Genomic DNA, 24,324 nt, shown 5'->3' with positions numbered 1-24,324 from the left:
GAGATGACTTGGGCTCTCGGTCGTCGTCCAGCCGAGCTCCCATGGCGCGCTGCCGCGGAGCGCGGCACCCGGACGCCACGTGGCCCCGGAGGCCGCAGTTATAGCACGTGACGAGGGTCGGAGTAGATCTTGGTTGCTCCGACTTTCGGCCCGATCGCAGAGGCGACCGGGCCCCCGGCCTCCAGTCCCCTGGTCGTCCCGTGGCGAACGCCTCCTCTCGTGGGCTGACGACTTGGGGTTCGGCGACCACCAAACCCGGGGCTGCGACGACAGCAGCGTTGCAACCAACGCCTTGCTTCCGTTGTAGGGCCTCGTGCGCTTGAATACTCGCGGCGACTCTCAAAGAAGAAATATCAATCTCGTCAGCTATGTTGATAGGGACCCCCAGGTCCTGCGCCAACTTGAGCAGCTGCTCCAAAACCATCGCGTCTTGGCCCTCCTCGTCCATCCGAGGGAACGCAGCATCAGCAAGAGCCAGCAACGCCGTGCGATAGGCCAGCGCGGTCTCCGTGGCCGCTTTCCGTCTTGCGTAGAACTGATGGCGGCACGTAGAGGGAGGTCCGTAGACCCTGGCCAACAAACCCAGCGCATCCTTCAGCGTGGAGCGGTCCGACTTCCGTGCAGCCCTGAAGGCCGCGAGCGCATCGTCGTCCAGCATGGCGGGCAATGCCCGCAGCGCCGTAGCATCGGACCACGCTGACATCTCTTGATGCGCCAAAAACCTTCGCTGAAATTGGCCCCAGTCTCCGCCTTCCGCCTTGAAGGCTGACAACGTGGGCAGGCGCTGCTGAAAAATGAAGTCATCCGCCTCGTGGTTCCTCTCCGCCTGTCCGTCGGTGTCTAAGATGGCGGCTCCAGCAGCAGACGTAAGATGGCGGACCCCCTCGCGCGCTGATGACGTCGATGCGCGCGCTTGGGAACCCACCACCACGTGGCGCTCGCCGTTCCCGCCAAAAGTAGGCCCAGGCGCAATGGCGGGAATCCCCCATTCGTTTTGGCGGGAATCTGCGGGGCGACCTTGTAAAATGTCCCCCACCGTCCCCGCTCCTCCCGACGAGCTGATCTCCGCCAAGATGGACGCGGCGGCGAGCAGCAGCTCCGCCAGTCGGGAGTGCGCCTCACGAAGTCCGGCGTCGGTCCCCGGTCGCTCGGCCGGCGCCGTCGACGGACCCTGTAGCGTGGGCAAGTCCTCTTCCTCACCCCCCGCCACCAGCGGCCCCGAGTCGTCCAGGTCTTCCTCGCGGTCAATCCCGTGGGTCCTACGGGTCTTCCTTGTCTCCATACTTGGAAGCCCGTTTCACTTCTGACGCCAGATGAAGTATTGGAAAATGACGGCAGGAAACTCCTTGACGGGAACACACTTCTTTTATTAAATCTTGACTTGTAACAATACAACGCGTGGCCTCTCTTCTTCACAATGCGGTCACCATACAACGGTACAACTCGTGACCTCTTCTTCTTCACCCTACGCTTCTCTTGACTCTCTGGATTCTGTGCTGCTGGCTCTCTGTGCCTCGTGTAGACTCCGCGCCTCGGCTACACTCTTCTCTCGCCTCGTGTAGACTCTGCGCCTCTGCTACACTCTCCACTCGCCTCGTGTAGACTTTGCATCTCTCTCTCTGGCTACACCGTATGCATACTCGGCTCGTGTAGACCTTCCTCTCTCTCTGGCTACACCGTATGCATACTCGGCTCGTGTAGACCGTTCTCTCTCGCTGGCTACACACTATACATCACTCAGCTCGTGTAGACCGTTCTCTCTCTCTGGCTACACACTATACATTACTCAGCTCGTGTAGACCGTTCTCTCTCGCTGGCTACACACTATACATTACTCAGCTCGTGTAGACCGTTCTCTCTCGCTGGCTACACACTTATACCTTACTCTCCTCTATTCTCCCTTACTCTCCTCTACTCTCCATTACTCTCCTCTCCGGGCTCTATCTCTGCACCTTCGTCTTCATTCTTAGATGGTTCCACTTCTGCCCCCTGCTCCTCTGTGCATCACCTTATATACCTCTTCTTCCCGGGAGACGGAGCGGATGCGGACCTCAACGTCGGCACCGCTCCTCAGTTACCCAATCCCCACGCGCTATCCCTACGATCCGGTTCCGCTCAGCGCGTGTTTCCACTCCCCGACCAATCACACCGCGCTGCTACCCGATCACTCCCTCTGGGCGCGTCACCGGCACACAGCCAATCAGCAGCACTACCCCCACCCGCGCACTGACGCCTGCTCCTCCCCGTCAGCGCGCGTCACCACACACACACCCGTACATACGCGCTGGCACACGACATATACACCCAGCGCGTATCACCACTACACATGTAAGATTCTCCCTTTAATCTTCCCGTTAAACCGCTGACAGTGAAATAAATGTCATTTTTTTAAAAAAATTAATCTGTTGTTGTATGTCTCTCCGCGTATGTCTATCTCTCTCTGTCTTTTGTGTCCCTGTCAATGTCCTTCTGTCCATCTATTGATGTCTTTGTCAATATCCTACTCTGTCTTTTCCACTGTCCCTATCTCCACCTTTGTGTCTTAGACTCCATATTCTTGTCTGTCTCTTTCCATGTCTCTGTCTGTCACTTTGTCTCTCTCCGTGTCTGTTTCTCCCTCTCCGTGTCTCAATCTGTGGATGGCCCGTTGTTTGTCTCTCGGTGTCTCTTCCTTATTTTTGTCTATTGGTCTCTCCATGGATCTCCATGTGACTCGGCAACCTCCCTGTGTCTCCCTGTGTCTCTCAGTACGTCTGGCCCTGTCCGTGCTTCTACAGCAGGGGTGGGGAACGTCCGGCCCGCGGGCCGTATAAGGCCCGCAAAATCATTTGATGTGGCCCTCCAAAGGCAACCGCAGGCGAGACTCGAAATTCAATAAATCTAGAAGAAAACCTGGAAAAGCAGTTGCGAGTAGCAGCAACATCATCAATACCAGCTAACATCACACGCCTCACCAAACAGAAGCAGTTCCAGCCATCGCATTAGGGGTGAGTTCATTATATGTTTGACCAAATATAACAGGCTAATTTTTAAGTTAATACTTTTGTATGGCCCGCGAATGATGTTATAAATATCCAAATGGCCCTTGCCGGAAAAAAGGTTCCCCACCCCGGGTTTGCAGTATCTCAATCTCTCCACGTTCTTCTACACACTGCGTTTCTCTCCCCTAAATCTATGTCTGTGTTTACCTGCGTTCCACACTAAACGTGTCTCTCTCTCTCTCTTCGCCTCTCTCTATGTCTCTGTCTCTTTTCTCGTGATTCTCAGGTCTCTGTGGAAGTGCATAAGGCTCGGATAACCAAGCTGTGGCTTCCTAACGACACACATTTAACAAATATATTGCCAGAAGACAAGATAACTCAAGTCGCTGAAAAAAGGCCACGTTGATCAAGACAAATGCACACCGACCGACTGATCGATTCTGAATGATTGGATAAACAGCATCACGACGATCAGACGAAATCAAAATCAGTTAGACATCCCAGTCAGGTGGTGATTGACCCGTCAAGATGAGAAATCATTGTACAAGAGGCGCGTGGCTCTAATTAACTCCATAATAAAGACTTTTTTGTTATTACCGTTAGCAAAATTTGATTAAAACAGTCTCCGCTTGGGAATCAAACTGAGGACGTTGTGATTCAATTGGGGACATCTACACCGGCTGTCAAGGCCTACTTTTTACCTTGCAAGTGACGATCGTAAATGTACAAGGTCGTGTACAGCCCGTTTTGTCAATCTACTGCTGGATGAGGAGTGCCCGTCCACGCCGTGCAGGTCGCGGGGGTTATTTTGACCGTACCACCTCACCACGCGGATCAGTGTGGGTTGTTGAAGGCGAGGAGCATCATCGCATAGTACAGGACAACAATTTATTTTGCTGCACCGTCATTTCCTAGCAATGTAGCCCTGCGGTAACCTGCACCACTTGCCGTCAGCAGGGTGGTTGCCCATCCAATCACTACCCAGGCTTAACCTCGCTCAGCTTCTGAGCTCTGATGAGATCGGATACATTTTGGGTGTATTGGTCATGGGCATGGCACAATTGATTCTTACGCTTAGGATAACGACGAGATTTGACACGGTATCGTCAAATCGCGGCAAACCTACTTTTTTTGACAAAATTAAGGATTCGTGCTGAGGTCACATTCGAAACCACGGCACGTTTGGTCTGATCACATGATCCCCAAAATAATGCACCCTTAATCCTTGAGCACAGGCCAGAGATTTCCTTTGGTCAGTCACAACGAAGGCGACAAAACGGTGCTGTTATAAAATAAATTCACGAATGGCGCTGATATTCCAATGGTTTTTGTTTAAGGTTTTCAAACATCAATCTCTTGGATTTGATCATCAAGGTCACCGGCAATGACCTATCCACTGCTGGATGAAGGCCTACCCAAGCCACCGCTATCTCTCGTAATGTCTACGGATATATAAAGAGTTCGGTACCACTTAAAATGTTGCAATCTCAGGGGAAATCAAACATCTGTTCTGGTGCACGGGGATTAAAGTAGTAACAAACCATGCCGCATGCACATCTTTTAACATGATTTTTGTTAATTAAGGTCCTACCCGCTTAATTTACACAACATATTTACGTGGCAGCAGCTGCTTAACCGCAGCCATGTTGTTCCGAAGGACCGGCTGAGTAAGAAAGCTTCACCAATGAGACGTGAGCACGCGCGTACGCTGAACTTCTTTCGCACAGTACGTGGCCAACCGTGCTATAATCGGAGGCGCGGGGGAAGGACAACGAACTAAAGGGGGGGGGGGGGGGGGGGGCCCTGGGCTAGAGTTGGGGCCCTGGGGTGGCACACGTCGCAAAAAGGGACGATGTTGCCGTTGGCCAGACAGTGACGGAGTGGAGTGGCGAGTTCGGCTCGTGTGTTCGTAGGCGCGAGGTGGAATTGTCACATCGCAGGATCGTGAGAGATGGCAGCTGCTTGGGGGAGGCTTTCACCCAGCAGTAGATTGACCATGGCTGATGTTAATTGTGCTTTATTGTATTCCTATGAATCACTCGTACAGTGACGTCTCAACAGAATTAGGCTCGATATTATGTCCAAAATGGCTTAATCTCTTAAACGGTCGTCCTGCAACAGCTGCGGATTATTTGACGACAAGCAATTCATCCTCGTTGCCATGTCCAATCAACAACGAGTGTAGAATTAACAGCGCCATTACTCTTCCTCTTCTCCCTTTTGTCGTTGTCGTTGTCGTGTCCTCGGCGCTAAATTCGGAAAGGTCTTGAAGCGCCCGTAATTCTGAGCTCGCGAGCGTAAACAAATCGCAGAGAAAAACGCGCGAGCTTTCAGTCAACGTTGCTAGGCAGCGGGATGAAATACGAAAAAAAAGCACGCTCGGCTGTGGTTGCACACACCACACAGGTGAGCGGCGCGCGCGCGAGGGTCACCGCAGCACGAAATGCGCCACGTGGCACTTTGCATGGGCGGGTGATAGAAACGGCGCTGATTCGAAGCATCCATCCCCCCCAAGATCTGGACGCAGATCCTCCGCAAACGGGAGGGGGAGTGACATGCTTCGTTGCGGGGGAAGTGTTTGTGATGAAGCTGCACCGGGGGGAGCACAAGGCGGTGGCGTGGTTTCGTGCCCGCAGCCGGAGTGAATGTACGAGTTACATCCGTGAGTGTGCGTGTGTATTTACGTGTGTTTATTGCTTGTGTGTTTGTGGGAAGCAGCGGTGCACTGGTTAGGGCACTGGGCTGCAAAGCTGGCGGCTCGGGTTCGGTCCTCTGCCAGGGCCAACATCAGCGGCGAGTGATATCTGGGTCTCCCATTGGTGGACTCTGACATAATTGGGTACCTGGGGTGGTGGATAAACATCAAAGGTGGCCGGGCTTCCTTGCTGGCCACGTGCATTGCGCCATCCAAATATAGGTGCAGGCGAACAGCACTTGCCACAACAGTCTGTATGGCCATACACAGATAGCCAGGTGGCTGAGGAGACAGCAACGAGCAAGGACTCCTGAGTTTAAATCCAGGTATCCACGCACCGGGTTCTCAAGTGTAGCGAGTGGATGACCTGGGCCTGTTCATCAATGACCGATTTGTATCCATCATATTAAATACGGTTTTGTTTTGTTTTCCTGAATTATAGCTTGTTCCAATTCTGACAATTAAACAGCTTTGGCTTAACTGATGTCGGCTGAAGTCGTGACACTGACCTTTGCAATAGTGGCAAAAGGAGAGAAAACGTTGTCCTGAGTTGACATCTCGAAGACAACGCATCCAAAGAAAGATTCCCATCACAGCCAGCAATGCAAATTGTCAACGTTTGGCCAACAATATTTACATAGCATACGCAAATGTAATATAAATACCCTTATCGGCAGCAGCACAATGTCACACATGGTGGCCAGACGCAATGGAAAATGTGCACACCGTCTATCATCACTGCCGTAAGATTCAGCGAAGTGCAAACTCCCCGCGCCTCTCGTTGGCATTGTGCTTCCAGCCTTAATGGATTTGTGTTTCGCTGCGAATATATCTCTAATTGTGCGTTCACAATCTTGTTCTTGCTAATCGACGCTTGTGTGGCCAATTGTTGTACAATTAGAACGGTCCTCAATAGGGAAATTGGGGAACGCCAATAAACTTTGGTAGAAACGCGTCTGCGGGATCTCCACACGCATTCATATGTATTGGTATCTATAAATGTACTGATGTGTATTGATATCTTTAGATGTATTAACTACGTAGCCTGATATGTGAGCAATAACGATTGATCTTTGTACATATTGAGATGTGAACAAAAAAGCAGCGTATCTTTGATACGGCCTCGTTATTGGACGCATAATCAATACCGGTATATCTTTCTGTGACTACTGCCATCGCAATTAGTTCTGGGCAATTACAATCACGTTCCCACCCTTGTAAGCACTTGTCGTGTTAATCCCCTGATAGATGAGGGCATCCCCGCGCCGTGGGGTTATTCTGCCATACTTTACATCAGTGCGGTAAGGTGAAAGCTTAGACATGACATCATAAGCACAGCACAACATTTTTTTCTTTTCTTTGGAATTGCCCTCTGAGGCTTACAAAACAGTCCCACAATCGACCTGCAGCAGCCTTCTGCGTGTGGTGGTGACCAATCCAAGCGCTATCCAGGGTCAACCGCGTATAGCTTCTGAGATCGGACGGCATCGGGCGCGTTCCAGGTGACTTGGTCAAAGGCCTGTTTTGAGTTCGTAGAAGCAAATATGCATCTGAAAGGGCTTCCGGACGGTAGGGCCAATCGATCGTTTAGGCGTGAAGCTGTAGAGGTGGTGGCACAGTGGTTAGCTTCGATTCCCTGGCCACGGTCATCATCAGTAGCGAGCGGTGTGAGCAATCAACCCCACGTGATGGACAAAGCAAGGGGAGGCCTTCATCCATGCTTGTGTTTATATTTTTACGACGACACATAATAGACTCTGCAGGATGCATAATTAAGAGTGGGTTTTCGCTGTAGTTTTTATTTTATAATCGTGAGGTGAACTTTATTATTTATCTCTAGAAGATCAGAGACAAATACCATGAAGTGATCAAAATGTAAAATTCTCAACCGTGCTGGAAATAGTTCAACACAATTAAGGTGGTAGGACTAGTTGCTGTGGCCAGACGACATCGCAGTTACTCTTGATATGGATTTAACATTTTATTTTGAGTCCGTAATTGTAACCAGCTGCCAGTTTATTTTATTTCCAGAACCCTCTATAGAGTGTATACCTTTGAAATTGGTCTGTAATTTGATTGTATTCCATCACCACTGGTGAATACAAAGTAAGACTGCACATGTCTGTTTTCTAACGTGGGAAATTGTAACCAAGAAGTGTAACACACATCCGACTGATTTAACAAAAAAAAGGGAAAACCACTGTTTTAAATAATGGTCAGATATCCGCAGGGTTTCCCCTATGGCCAAATCACCCGCAATGTGCCTGCAGAGGCTCGTCAAAATCTCATGAAGCTAAGCAGGCCTGAGCCTGGAAAGCATTTGGATGGGCGACCCCTATGTATAAAGCAGGTGTTGTAGGCTGGTGCGGTGGCTACATTGTCAGCAGAAGGCAGTGTAGCAACGTTGAATTGTTGTACTGTACTACATCAATCTATGCTGCCCACCTTCACCAACCCGCGTGGAAGCGTAACCAAACATTCCTCATGGCTGGCTCAGCATTTGGAAGGCCCTCATCCAGCAGTGCACTGACAAACAGACAGTACATGCCCTAAGGACAGACCGAGCTGGTAGGGGTTTCAAAAAACCAAGAGCCTTCCCGACATCCAGATGACAAAACATTTTAGAGAAAAACGGAGCCTGGGATTTCATATCGATTTAGAATTGGGGATTTGACATGACAACAAAGATAAACTGCTCGTAGCGAAATCATTCACAGCCGTTTAAAAGACAAAATAATTCAAAGTAATATTTGGCTTAATTTTGTTCAGATATCATCATGCAATCGATTCACAGAACCACAAGCGTCGTCATCATCAACCATGACCAATGCACTGCTGGATGAAGGCCCTCCCCAAGCCAGTGCCTCCTCACACGAATACCTGCGATGTCATAATCCACCCAGCTCCTGCAAACAAACCGGTTCCACCACTCCACCTCCTCGGTGGCAATCCTTGCGGACGCCCTGGTAAGTTCCTTTTCGTGATCAAAATTCAGCTTTCCAAAAAGCACTCCGACCTGCTCTGGCCCATCTCTTGATTTAATGTGCTAGATCAATGACAACAATATACATACATTTTCTAAATCTATGAAGAATCGTTGTAAATTACTCAGATTGAAATATGAGTTAAATTTGTAAAATGCAAATATTGAGCAACCTCGGTTTAAGACTCTGAGGATGGGCATTATTGTTTGAGGCAAAATAAAAGCCTCTCCCAGATGTGGTGACCAGCTTGAGAGGAAAACCATAGATTTCCAACTCCTTTATAAATCCACTGCTGAATGAAGGCCACCCCATACCGTGTCAGTCATCGAAGTTGTTTGACCATACTTCACCGCATTGGTCAGTGCAGGTTGGTGAAGGAGAGGGTTATCGAACACCGGCTCAGATATCAACCACCACTCGTGTAGGCTGTGGCCAGAAATTAATCTCAGATCGGTGGGTTCATAGCACAGTGCACTGACCACTGTGCCACCACTCCACTCCCAACCAGATATTACGTCCAAATACAATTCTAAAAATCGTTTTATTTTTTAAATAAAACCAGGAATTGTCCGTATCATTGCAATGTCTATTGGCAATATCTACAACACGACCATTACTTTGGCACTGATAGATATGCCCGGCACGATTGTGTGTGTATAGATGGTGTTTGCGTTTGTGTGTGTGCGCAAAGGGGTTATTTTGAGTTAGATCATTTGAAATTGGGTGATGTTTTAGTAAGACGTATTAATTTATTTTAAATGTCACAAGAACGTATGAAATAGAGGTCAACAGCAATGTGCACACCTCCTGATGTGCAACCCTCCACTGCATCTGCCTACATGCATAACTCCACATGTACAACATTCACTTACTTAAACATGAAAGCCTATAACCACATCAGACGCTAAGCAGGCTTGAGCCTGCATAGGGCTTGGATGGGTGACCATTATGTAAACTTCTGGCAGTGCAGCAAAATCCACTGTTGTACTGTGCTTCAATACCCCCACATCTCGACTCCCCGTCCTTTACCAAACCCACAACGACCAACCTGGTGATGTATGGTCAAATAATTCCCCATGATCCATCCAGCGTGGTGATGCTCTCATCTAGCAGTGGATTGACAATGTACAGCGCATGGAAACACGACTGTCTAATTTCTATCGGTTCTAATCCCAACCCTGATACCTGTATATTTGGAGTTTGCATGTTCTTTCTCCCCATGTTCACGTGGATTTTTCTCCGGGTCCCCCAGTTTTTCCCCTCCACATTTAGAAACACGCGTTTCGAGTATTTGGCTGAAAATAAATGTCCACATGATAAGCCATTTCGTTGAATAATCATTTGTGGCCAGGTCGCTTCTGAAAAAGAGCTACGTGGCTCAGTGGGCCTTAACTGATAAAATAAAAAGTAGTAGTAGGTAGTTCCACGGCGCTACAATTCCCGGTGAACCAGGTTTTCTTCCTAAGAATCACAGTTTTTGGGATCTGAACCTTCGCCAGGGCCTCTCTTAAAGTTGACTTTAGCCTGAGCCTAGCGCATTGATGTGGCTGGCGGTGATCAGTGTCTGACCATTTGGGACAAATCCACGACACGCCAGTCACTTGCGGTTAAAGAGAGCGAATAGCGTCGTCGTCACGCACGATCTCCGTTGATGGCGCTGTTCATGGTAAATGTCCAAATGATGGGCCACTTTGTTGAGCTACCGTTTGTGGGCAGGCCGATGCTGAAAAATAAGTTAATATCTCAGTGGGCATTGCCTGGTAGAATGGGGATGGTTTAGTTTTATTTGTATGTTTTTGTGTGATTTGTTTACTTTGCATTACTGTCGTGTTTTTTCTTACCCGCACCTACTGGACATCTGTGAAAAAGATCTTTATATCTCATCGGATTCCTTCAGTATAAATATATATTTTGATTCTCATTCTGAACACGGTCGTTTTCCCGCTGGGAGTTCTGCCACCTTAGTTTTCCGAATTGTCACCTTTAGCCACTGTTTCGATCGCCCTTCGATGAGCTTTGCCGGGAGAAAAAAATCAGAACAATTCTCGACATTTTCGTTGAAATCCTGACACGCACACACGCACACTTTGCACGACGCCCTTTTGTCGCTCACTCTATCAAGAGGAATTGTCGTGGTCCTGCTAAGCACCGCCAGAATAAAATGATGCAATCAGCGATATTAGCTTTGAATCAGCACATTCCTACCTTTGCAATCTAAATTAAACAAACTCGTCTGGGATCCTTTTAATTGCTGAAATGCATCATATTTTTTACATTGAAAAAAATTGTAACCAATCGACTGGCACCCATTTGACAATGAAGGACGCCAGGCATGCGGCCTTTAAAAGGTGGGGAAATTCGTAGCAGTGACGCGCATCATGACGGTGATGACGACTACGATGACGTCATAAATGGCCGCTCAGCTTAACCTGAGATATGGTGGCTTTATTCATGTATTCAAATTATAAGCAATTTACGGGCTATGCTATTTAAAACACATATATTAATCAAAGCAATAATCAACTGCTTCATTTATTAATTCTATAACAAATCAATAGTTTCAGCTGTACACGTTGCGTGTGATACAATGTCAGGATTTTATAACAAAATGAACACATGACAAATTGGCCTGTAGTTATTTGGATTATGTAACACTCCACCTTTGTGTAATGGCCATTTCTAGAATAATGTTCAATCACTACGCACTGTGATTGAAGCAAATTATAAGTTAAAGAAGTTCCCGAATGTATGTTTATGTTGTACAATGTGTTGTTCGGCATAAGGTCCAGCGTTTTGCTCCACCTGTCGAGAGCTTCTTCAGCAACTGAATACAGTCTACACAAATTCAGTTCCTGAATAAAAATGTCATTCAGTTATTGAAGAAGCTCCCAGCACGACGCACGGTAACAACTCGTAGACACATCGGAGAGCGGTACAGCACAGCCACGAAAGCCTACGCAGTAAGTTAAAGAGGCATCTTGCTGCTATTTCAACGGAACTCCATAGCAATCTCGGGACATTTGATGGAATAACATGAGGTGCGACTCAGCTGTCAGAATACAAAAAGGCGATATCCCTCTCTACCATCCACAGATTCTAAAAGGTCTTAAATTAGAGGAACCACATGGCCGTAATGTATGGGGAACTTCTTTTGCACCGTTCGCAGCCAACCGTGCTCGGTATCGATGACCGAAGGTTCAGGAGGTCGTCAAGGGAAGCGATGGCGAGGAGAGGCTGATGCTGACAATGGCAAATCTCACTTCAACAACGTGGGAAACCGAGGGGCTCGAAGACATTCCCATAATCCACGTTGTCGCCATTTACAAAGAATAGAATCCCATTAAAAATTCATTTTTAATTAATTTGACAGACAACAAAAACCTCTTTTGGGGTTTTTTTTGAGCTGCCGATTGTTATTCTAAAGCAAATTGATTTGGTAAGGCAGGTCTACTTTCTGCAGTAATTCCTGGACCTTTTGGAAATTGCACCTCGATTGGGGTGTGTTTTAGATAAGTGATGACAGGTGAGTGATGCGTCCAGGTGAGATAAGAGAGTGCATGAAATATAAGAGGCAAGTTATGGTAAAGAGATTCATTCAGATGAGAGACAATGGGAGATTCGCTCAGACAATATCATAGATTATATGAATAAAGATGGGTTCAGAAGAGATGTGAGGGATGACCGGATAGAAATCCATTCATACAAATGAGATACAAGAGACAGGAGATATACGCATTCAGATAAAAGAAAGATATGAGATGTATTTAGAAAAGGCATGAGAGATGAGAGAGACAGGAGGGGCATACGGGACAGCGATAACAGCATATGGGTACTGGACTGACCTAAGTCGCGATACTTCTCCAGCCCCCCCCCACCAACCCCCAACCTCGATCCCCACGCATCATGTGACCGCAAAGGCTACACAAAGCACGTGACATTTCACGTAATTATTTTATACGTTCTTATGGAATGCTTCACACATTCTTATGGAATGTGTAGAAAAATTTAACGTATTTTGAGGCAAAAACAAAATGTTATTATCTGTTTTTCACATTTTTGAGTTTTCACCTTGCAGCTGGAACCTAATCGTAAAATACGGCCGGATACAGACCATCGGTGCATCCGATTGATCGGTATCATCAGTCTTTATTTTCAACGTTTTTGGCGGTCACCTTGAGAATGGCGGCCATCTTTGTAAATAATTGAAGGGCCCCATAGCCCTAGGCGTCAGACACTGTTATTAGGACCGGGCAAATGCCCCCAACTAACTGAGGATTTGCCAATGAACATTGCATTGTTATTGGCTCACTTGACATCTCTCTCTTCCCGACGTTCGTCCAACAGTTACAACCACATGCCCAACGTTGACCAAACGTTTGCTGACCTCTAGCTTTTGCCAATGTTGGTGACTTTATTTTAAAAGCCACAAATATTTCACCATCCTGCAGCACTATTGGTGGCCATCTTGAAAGTGGTGTCCATCTTGGCAATACTGTCTACTCACGTGTACTCTTATGTGAAGCCAATGTTTGTCATAATCACCATGAGCCGTGATCAATCCACTCTTGGATGAAGGCCTCCAAGAGCGATCGCCATCTCCCGTCACTTATCCGAGCGTGTTTCTTTCGCAAAACTATGGTCTGATCGTCATAAAACCCACAAACATTTCACTAGACCGTGAGCCGGCTCCTACAAGTGGTGAGGAATGGAGGGATAGATGGACATTTCAAGTGTGAAAGGAGGGGCAAGCTGAATGAATGTTGCCCTCTGACAACAAAGGCAAATATTTACACTATGAGACCTCCTTTACCAGTGGCAAAATATAGTAGTAGGTTTTTACCCTTTAAACTGGTACAAAACTGACACCTTTATACAAGGCATCATGTTTGCAATAACCGCAACACAAGCAGTAAAAATGCAAACAAAAAGAAACAACTCTGATAATGGTAATGAGGACAGTGCATATCATTACCATTATCAGAGTTGTTTATTTTTGTTTGCATTTTGACTGCTTGTGTTACGGTTATTGCAAACATGATGCCTTGTATAAAGGTGTCAGTTTTGTACCAGTTTAAAGGGTAAAAACCTACTACTAAAGGCAAATATGTCAACGTAGCGTGGCACGCGAATGGGTAGTGTGGCCAGCTCCACACACGATGACACACCCTGCCACCTTTGTCTTCCCAGTGCCAATGTTCATGACCACACTATCACCGTATGCGGAGTTCGCCGAGGGTGGGGGGGGGATACAGGTCGAACTCAAATTAAACCTTTGCCATTGCGCTAAACACACATACACAGTCGCCCTTTGCTTGTCACACCGAGATGAATATCCGTGCTCGCTGTACATGTCCAGAATACATTGTAGCATAGTGCCGACACCATTTGAATAAAACATTTGCGCCCAGTTGTCGACCCCCTGCTGGTTAAAAGTCTCCCCATGCCGTGCAGGTCGTGAGGGTTATTTGATCATGCTGGTCGGTACCCGTTGCGGGTGGTGGGGTGGGATTGGGGTGGGGGGAGACCATTCCACATATCACCCGCCACTGATGTCAAGCCTTGGCCGGGAATGCAACTTTGATGGCCGGGCTCACAACGCGTCGTGCTAACGAACCACTGCGCAACTGCTCCGTAATGACAATACAGCGCGCAAAATCGAATATTGCTTTTCGATTTAAAGTTTTCGTGACTGCAGAGATTCATCTTCTTGGTTCTTTCGGTAAAGTCACGTAGAAGGGAAATAATAAAATAAAATAAAATACTTTTTTATGTTTTATTTGCATTATTTTATTATTTCCCTTCTACGTGACTTTACCGAAAGAACCAAGAAGACGAATATTGCTTGATTCTCCATAAATTGTATGAACATTACGAGAGATGAAAAATAATATACTCTGATCCTGGCAAAACAAAGGTCCCATAGATATTCTGAGGCATTCATCCGGTAGTGGACGTAGCATGGATAATTATGATGCTATGCATTATTGAGATACCTCTCTATATATACATGCATGACGAAAGCATTCATTAGAATATGTCACGCACAGTGCACCAGAGCCCAGATATGTTACACGAAGTGCATATGAACAACGAACGCATAGCAGACAAATATGTGCACTGCACATTGTGACAGTGCGTAGCAGCACGTTTTGCATCATTATGACATTATTATTATTATTGTGCATTCCAGAAAAATGTCATTAGACTGATCGCGCGTTACCAGTGCATAGGGCGAACGTACAACGACACGCAGTCGCCTCGATGGGGTTGTCGTTATTGACGGATATGACGAATTAGGACACACATGTTCACTCATAAAAGCAACCAGCAAAATCTGCCCTGTCGAAGGGTAGTGGCCCGAACCGTTGAGATAATGTGTTCATCCCAGAAGACATGAAGAAATCGTAGCATATGTGTGAGTGCGTAGCCTTCTCTTGGTTACTGCTGTGTCAGGCAAGTGCAACTGATATAATTTACGATGCACCACAGCAACGTGCATACATCGTTTGGAGCATGCATATTTGAATAATGATGCAATTAGAACGTTACGTATATAGATTGCAAAATCTCTACTCACATCACAGCATACGCCGATGCAATATGCGAAAGCGAGCAACACACACGCATTATCATTCGCTACCGGCACTCCGCTTTATCTGTACGCACAGACGTCGCACGTGCCCGGGCAGCTTTGCGTTGGTGACACACGACCACAGCCAACACATTGCATGGAGCACAGGTGCCACAGTGTGTGCGCGCGTGTGGGTGACGGGAGTTGAGAAATCTCATGGTCACTCACGTGCCACACACACACACACCGGCGGCGGCGGCTCAGAAGAGGACTTTGTAGGAGGGAAGGGTGGGTGGGGGCATGGCAGAGAAGGGCATTGAAGGGCAAAGCAGGACCCCGGAAGACCAAGAAGAAAACAATGATGTGTATACATGAATTTCGACATCGATTTTTTTTTTACACGCGTCTGTCATCGGAACTATTCGTTAGACTTATCATCATTGCTGCCCCCCCCCACTTCTACCGCGTTACAGAGAGACATAGCCGAAGCGATAACGCTTTCAATCTTAGTCGGAAAGCGGAAGGGCAGGTTTGTAAATAGAAAAACCCCACAGATGAAAGAAAGATCAACGACGAGAACTGAGGAAGGGCGTGAAAGGTCAGTGGGTGGACCTGCGGGGCAAAGTTGGGCAGCGACAAACCAGGATGGGGAAAGGGGCAGTGGAGGAGGGGGGGGGCATGGATGGGGAAGGTCATCTCACCTTGAGGAGTGCACAGGGAGACACGGGGGGGGGTGGGAGGGGCAGTCTAAGCGAGCGGCAAATTCCAATCGTTGGTGTCGCCTGGTCCTCCACTAAAACCTCCCCGTCTCTGGCGAATAAAAACAACAGCACACGCTTCCCTACCCCTACACTCGTGTATATATATCTGCTAAGCGCTAATGGTCGCTATAAACGACATGCCATTCCTATCCTAGTTTCCGATCTGATCTCTCATTACCACTGCGATCCCTCCCTTTTCTCTGCAGCTCGTCTATATATTCCCCACTAACCTTCTCTCCCCCTCTCTCCGAGCTTATAATATTTCCACGCTCTCTTCAGCCTGTTCTCTCGCTCTCTCTCTCTCTCCTTCATCTCGCAGCCTGTTTTCTAATCCGTTTCTGCTCGCCTCCACTGCTCGTTTCACTCCCCTTGCCTGGAAATTTCGCTTCAAAGTGTCCCACCACCCCCACCCGCCCCCCACTCACCTTTTCCTTGCAACCTGAGCCTCTCGCCTCTAACTTCGTCTCTGGAGCACTCTCACCTCTGGAAGTCTTTCTCGATCTCCTTCAAGCGTGCGTGGACCACACAACGACGCACGTGCACACACACGAAGCAACACACGCAGTGAGCGCCTGTTGAGCCAGAGACCAACGCGAAGATCTCTGTCTCTCTCTCTCTCCTCCTTCCTGCGTGCAACAACGATCACGGCATCGAAGACGACGATCTTGTTAATGTCGCCGTTGGATTCTACTCGATACTGCGGCAGTCAAATAGGCGCACCGCGGGCGACGATGCTGACCTTCGCGTCCGACGAAGATGAAAATCGGAGCGCGCGTGATCCACGGCGTGATCGTGCCGGTCGGCGAGAGTGAGAGGGAGGGGAGAGAGAGAGAGAGAGATGTAAAGAGCAGAGGGGAGAGTGCGCAGAGGAGAGCGAGGGATTTGCGGAGAGCGGAGACGATGGTGGGGGGGGTCACGCGTGGGCGGGCTCGCGTGCGCTCCGTGACGATCCTGGTCTGCAGAGACGACGGCTGTGATGCTGTAGTCGGTGAACATTATTGGGACTTGTTATTTTAATGCTAATATCATTCGACTTTACAGCGTGACTAAAAGTACGAGCATCGTGATGATTAATAATGATTTTTTTGTTTGTTTTATGGAGCGGTGGCGCACGAGTTAGCGCACTGCGTTTTTACACGTAAACTCGGTGTGCTGGGGTTCGAGATTCTTCAGCCACGCGGATGACGTCATTGACGAGTGACACCTGAACCCGACCTGCAGGGCCTCTCTCGCATGCCCAATATGTTGTGCGGTTAGCCTTCATCTGCAGCAGTGTGTGTGTGTATACAGTGAGGGGAAAAAAGTATTTGATCCCCTGCTGATTTTGCACGTTTGCCCACTGACAAAGAAATTATCAGTCTATAATTTTAATGAGGGAAATACGTATTTGACCCCCTCTCAATCAGAAAGATTTATGGCTCCCAGGTGTCTTTTATACAGGTAACGAGCTGTGATTAGAAGCACACTCTTAAAGGGAGTGCTCCTAATCTCAGCTTATTACCTGTATAAAAGACACCTATTCACAGAAGCAATCAATCAATCAGATTCCAAACTCTCCACCATGGCCAAGACCAAAGAGCTCTCCAAGGATGTCAGTGTGTGTATATATAGTGGCCGATGCTGCTGCTGATGATGATGACCGTAGTTCATTACCGTGACTAGCGTGGGTTAGGGGGGGGAGTGCCTTCCCCTGGCCAAGGCTACGAGTCGTTACTACGTCACTGACAAAGTCGTTACTACCCCACTGACAACGTCGTTACTACGTCACTGACAACGTCGTTACTACACCACTGACAACGTCGTTACTACGCCACTGACAACGTCGTTACTACCCCACTGATAACGTCGTTACTACGCCACTGACAACGTCGTTACTACGCCACTGACAACGTCGTTACTACGCCACTGACAACGTCGTTACAACGCCACTGACAACGTCGTTACTACGCCACTGACAACGTCGTTACTACGCCACTGATAACGTCGTTACTACCCCACTGATAACGTCGTTACTACGCCACTGACAACGTCGTTACTACGCCACTGACAACGTCGTTACTACGCCACTGACAACGTCGTTACTACGCCACTGATAACGTCATCACTACGCCACTGACAACGTCGTTACTACGCCACTGACAACGTCGTTACTACGCCACTGACAACGTCGTTACTACGCCACTGACAACGTCGTTACTACGCCACTGACAACGTCGTTACTACGTCACTGATAACGTCGTTACTACGCCACTGACAACGTCGGTACTACGTCACTGATAACGTCGTTACTACGCCACTGACAACGTCGTTACTACGCCACTGATAACGTCGTTACTACGTCACTGACAACGTCGTTACTACGTCACTGACAACGTCGTTACTACGCCACTGACAACGTCGTTACTACGTCACTGATAACGTCGTTACCACGTCACTGACAACGTCGTTACTACGCCACTGACAACGTCGTTACTACGTCACTGACAACGTCGTTACTACGTCACTGACAACGTCGTTACTACGTCACTGACAACGTCGTTACTACTCCACTGACAACGTCGTTACTACGTCACTGATAACGTCGTTACTACTCCACTGATAACGTCGTTACTACCCCACTGACAACGTCGTTACAACGTCACTGATAACGTCGTTACTACGCCACTGACAACGTCGTTACTACGTCACTGGTAACATCGTTATTGCGTCACTGACAACGTCGTTACAACGCCACTGACAACGTCGTTACTACGTCACTTGCTGTAGTTCAAAGTCGATTCAGACCGTCCTGCTCACAACACCAATACGATAGGCGGCGTTCATCCGCCTCGAGTGCACATTGCACATTCCCATGACGGCAGCCAGTTTCCATCCATAGTTGATGACTTCCTACAAAGTGGAACATATTTTATCAACTCAAATGGACAATGTAGGCTGACTCGTTGCCCACAGCGCTATATATTTTAGGCCCATGGCCAAATTACACTGGTCAACACACTTTTCCTGGCATAAGGTATTCCAACCGGTGCTGATTCCAAATCTGGCATCAGTTTTTGTCTATCACATCAGGTTTTTGAGATATCAAATATTGCATTTTCAATCAAAACTGCGGAAGAAAAATATTTAAAAAATTTGGATATCTACATAAAATGATATTATAAACACACTATCCTAAAAATACAGCACCATATTTTATCACTAAAGCAGTCACTGACTCGCAACAACTTGCAATCATAAGTGACAGAATTAATTTCGGGTAAAATCAATGAAAATTGGGTATGCCGATAGCATAAAAATGAGATGTGATAGAGCAAATCAGATTTGGAATCAGCACCCTGAAATTAGTCTAAAACAGCTGCAAAAGTCCAGGCCAGAAAAATACATTTTGTTTGTTGACCAGTGTTATCTGTAACGCGCCCTATCTCGTCATGTATGTATGATGAACCTCTTTCGCACCGTACGTAGCCAACCGTGTTAATTGCAGCAGGATTGTGTCTGGGTATCGCTTGGTCTGGCGACCACCATGCACAAAGCAGGCGGTATATGCTGCTGCGGTGATATATTGTTCAAGTTCAAGTTCATGTATTAGGTATAGCCCTGTGAGCCATTCGGCTCTTGAATCGGGTGCAACCGCAACAAACAAAAAACAAAAACATGAACAAGAAAACATCTTAAAGTGACTATGTGCAAACAGAAAATCCAAGAAAAGACAGCAAAATATTGCAGAAAAAGCACCGTACACCAACACTGTGTGCAAAAATCCCAGTGGGATGCAAGTCAGACAACAACAACCACAAGACAACTTAGATTAAAGCCATCAGTCTAACTCTGTACTACAACAAACAAACATGGCCAAACCAAAAAACTTTTCGAAAATCACCAAAATAAAGCCATAAAAGCAATGAAACAGTGATCATAGGAACTGTGACCGAATTTTCACAATAAACGACGTCAACAACATGTACTACCAAACTCTGCAGCCATAGCTCGCTGCATGAGTCACTCCACAACAATAGGAGCATCAGTGGGAGTATCAACATTTTTCAATGCACCTTTAAGATTGTGGGCAGCAGAGAGGGCTGAAAATCCACGGTTGTACAGTACCGTGCTCCAGTGTCTACGCTCCCAGCCGTCACCAGCCATGCAACTCGTGGTGGGTGAATTCGTGGTGTGGAGACGGCCCTCACCCAGCAGTGCCGGCCTTCATAGGGGCTCGCTAACAGCACTTGCCCCAACAGTCTGCCAAAGGCTATACGGGGGATGCTTGTCTTGTGCCAGCCTTGGGTGTGACAACACGTCTGTGTGTGTGTTTGTCAGCGTGTGAATTGTGTCCGTGTGATGAGCGGTAGTTGCTGTGGTTAGCGCACTGCGCTCGATTGCAGCTCACGGCTAGCATCGGTGACGAATATCTAAACACGATCACGAGCCTCCCCCTAGATCGACTCAGCCTCAAGTGGGTACGAATACTGGGGAGACAAAAAGTCTGCCGGCACACCCAAGCCGTGGCGGCCTTCACAGGTGCTCGCTAACAGCACTTGCCCCCGACAGTCTGCCAAAGGGTTCTACGGGGGAAGCTTTGTCTTTGTTTGATGAGTCAGTCCCCAGGGGGCGGGGTCAGGAGAGTGGGCAGCAGTGGGTGGGACGTGATTGGTCCGGAACGCCTTGTGACGTCTGTGCCACCGCGTGGGAGAGTGTGACGGCTCCCCCACGGATGACGTCCCGGTGTTAGACTCACCCCCCCCTACCCAGCCATACGAATTTGTGTAATTCCCGTCACACATTGATTCGCGAGTGGTTTGAAATTAAAATGACATGTTTTCACCAACATAAAAACCTACAAACATTGTAAAGCGACGGAAAGAAAACACACCCGCACGGGTCAACGTTACTGATGTGCCAGAGCTGCGTCGATGAAATAAAAACTGTCTGGAAAGACCGCTGTGGGTGTATTTTAGCGAATACTGTACACTTTTTTTTGACGGCGTGATGTCAACACGTTCTTTTACCAATCGACGATTTCCGTGTCTCAGCGCGTGGCAAGGCGCGTCCGTTTTCGCGCGCATTTCCACACGTTCTTGAATACTAATCCACTAAGCGTGATTCATATTTGTATTATTTGTGCACATCTAAAATGTTGCCTGTATGCATGTAGTATCCTAACATTGGCACAGCAGTGTGAATTTTACGCCACCAATTCCGCCGAATAATGCACTATGCTTTGAATTATTACTGATTACATTACAGTATTAATAGCATTGCATCTGCAGGGAAATGTGCACAGATGGCCCGCACAATGTAAGGTACAAACCAGAGGCATCCGCTTCGAGTCGATCTCCCGGAATGGCAGTTGGAGGAATGGGCAAGGTTTCTTCAGAATTCGAATCTGTATTAATACTGGAGGAATCCGATGAGTTATAGAGATCTTTAGAGTTATTTTTTAAAGATGGCGGGGTAAAGTGTGGGTATTACCACGTCTTCTTCCATAGACGTCCGGACAGCGTAGAAGAGTAGGCCAATAACCCTCTACCGAGGCTCTGCAGAGCTCCGTTTAGTGGAGGGGCGCCCTTCCACCGACAGTGGCGTGAGCTAGACACGTTCAGGGCTGCACCTTTGTGTATTCACGACCTTTTAACCATCCAAGAATGTCATCCCCATTCTTCTCGCTTCTGCCAGATCCACCGTGCAGACCGAATTTGTTGTCCCCGTGGGTTTCTAGCCTGGTTCAAATAACAACAATTTTTTTGATAATTGTTTTTTTACCCTTCTATCTGGCAACAAAACTGATACCTTTTTTACAAGGAGTCATGTTTGCATAGACCACAATACCTGCAGTCATAATGCAAACAAAAAACACAACTCTGATAATGTGCACTGTCCTTGAAGTTGATTGGTCCACACCCGAGACAGCTTTGCTTACAACCTAGTCTCACATGGGTTGCGCCTTTTGGCGTCATCTGGTCCAACCCATGTGAGACTAGGCTCTAAGGAAAGCTGTCTCGGGTGTGGACCAATCAACTTCAAGGACAGTGCATACATTATCAGAGTTGTGTTTTTTGTTTGTATTATGACTGCAGGTATTGTGGTCTATGCAAACATGACTCCTTGTAAAAAAAGGTGTCAGTTTTGTTGCCAGATAGAAGGGTAAAAAAAACAATTATCATATTTTTTACTGGCAAATGAGGTTCCAATGGAACAAATTTTTTTTTAAATGTTACGGTGACAGCCCATTGATATTTACCGTCTCGTTTTGCAATGGAGAATCACGGTCCCCATAGTAAAATTATCGAGGAACTTTGTGCTTTGTTCAACTCTGTATGACAATAAATTGCATCATGCAACCCTACATAATCTGTATACACACACACATTGCATAACGTAACCCCAAACCATTGCCAGTCACCGGCACCTTCTGCACATTTACATTACAGTGCATTCACGAAATCTGAATTTCAAACACGAACGTTGAAATCCACACGATACCCTCCACCAGTAGCACGGCCAATGCGCGTCTGGCAGGGGCTGAGACCCCCCCCCCACCACTGAAACTGAATTGCACTATTAATACGTAAGGTCATTGATGTAAATTATTCCACCAGGCAAATCTCTCCTCCACTGACAACCTCTGTACTTCAACAGCCCCAACTCAAAGCCCCATCTCTCCGCAAATGCACCCCCACCACCACCGCCACCACCACCGCTCCATCCTCTCCACCCTCCCTCCACCAGTATCCACCACATCACCCCCCCCCCCCTTTTTACACTACCACACACGCGCCCCCACCTCCCTCCCCCCCATAGCTCTCATCCCACCGTCTCTTCTGACGTCATAATCCACCACTGGTGTCTCACCCCCCCCCCAACTCCGCTCCTCCTGCTGCTGCTACCCCACCACCTTCTCATCTTCCACGTAACCCCTCGTGCCGCGCGGCTGCCGTGGCCTTCTAATCGTTACCAACAGACGGGCAAAACCATTTTTACACACAAAGACAAAAGACAACATTTCCCCCGTGTAGCCTGAACAAACTGTAGGGGCAAGTGCTGTTAGCGAGCACCTATAAAGGCCGGCACGGTACACGAGGGGGTGGGTGGCCAGCACCACGCGCGACCGCCTTTGTCTCCCCAGTGGCGATGTTTACTACACACCGCGTACCCATTTGAGGCTGAGTCGACCTAGGGGAGGCCCGGGACCGGTTCAGATAATCGTCACCTGGTGTTGGTAGCCGTGAGCGGGAATCAACCCCGGCTCACCGGGTGTATAGCGCAGCGCACTGAGCGCTACACCACCGCTCCCTACACACACCCTGCAATTCGTTGATTCGATTTAAAAAAAAAATGCATTTATGTCTCATCATATTTGTCATTCCCCCTCCCCCCACCCGATCCTGTGTTGTTGGTACAGTCATGTATGCTCCGTTAAAATAAAAACAAATAATTACCATACCCACTTTGCATATGCGATAATTGACTGAACCTGACACGCGTCGTGAGCGTGCGAATCGATTGTCGTTGATGATGAGTTTGTTACGTGGGTTGTAGCACCCCCCCTCCATCCCTCCCTCTCTCTCCACACCTCTCCGCCTCCCTCCCTCCCCTCTCCCAGGGGTAACAAGTGAGGGGTAGTCATGGTGACCGGGCGGTTGCCATGGTGATGTTGAGGTGGCTTCTGCAACCGAGAGAGAGGAGAGGGAGGAAGAGGAGGGAGGGCAAGATAAAAATAGATGGAGGAAAAGACAGAGGAAGGGAAACGTGGAAGGAGAGATACAGTGGATGGAGAAGAGAAAGATGGGTGGGGGGGGGTGGAGACGGAGGGAAAGTCACGGAGTGCGAGTGAAGATGAGAGAGGGCACGGAGGGAGAGTCACATTGTGGTGGGAGGAAGCGACCAAGCGATACCTGTATTGATATTGAAGGAGACAACGAGACTGAGACATCGGCAAGAGAGACATCAATAGATAGGGGCACAGACAAATGCAGATGCGCAGCGAGAGGCACGGAGACAAAGAGACACAACGGGGTCCCGAGGGAGAAAGACACAGACAGACGCAAACGGCGATAAAGCATCAGACAAGAAGCACTGAACGAGACACAGAGATGGGCATATCGATAGAAAGAAAAAAAAATCACAAAAACAGAACAAGACAGTTAAATAGATACACAATTAGACAATCAGACTGGAAGAGAGATCTTCTTGGTTCTTTCGGTAAAGTCACGTAGAAGGGAAATAATAAAGTAATAAAAATAAAACATAATATTTTAATAAAATAATAAAAATAAAACATTATAAAAGATAATGTTTTATTTTTTATTATTTTATTATTTCCCTTCTACGTGAC

General features: G+C 47.7%; 1 protein-coding gene across 1 annotated transcript in view; it reads right to left on the bottom strand.

Annotated features, from left to right (window-relative positions):
- LOC144932461 (sodium-dependent neutral amino acid transporter B(0)AT2-like) overlaps positions 1-16,832 on the bottom strand; it is a 49,317-nt gene extending 32,485 nt beyond the window's left edge. The window contains 1 exon segment of the mRNA XM_078856540.1: positions 16,474-16,832. The gene's annotated coding sequence lies outside the window, so the exon portion shown is untranslated.
- Positions 16,833-24,324: the final 7,492 nt, after the last annotated feature.

Source organism: Lampetra fluviatilis, chromosome 5, assembly GCF_964198595.1.
Source record: "Lampetra fluviatilis chromosome 5, kcLamFluv1.1, whole genome shotgun sequence".
NCBI classification, from domain to species: Eukaryota; Metazoa; Chordata; class Hyperoartia; order Petromyzontiformes; family Petromyzontidae; genus Lampetra; species Lampetra fluviatilis.
Note: the sequence above shows the minus strand (reverse complement) of the source record. Positions and strands in the feature narration are given on the sequence as shown.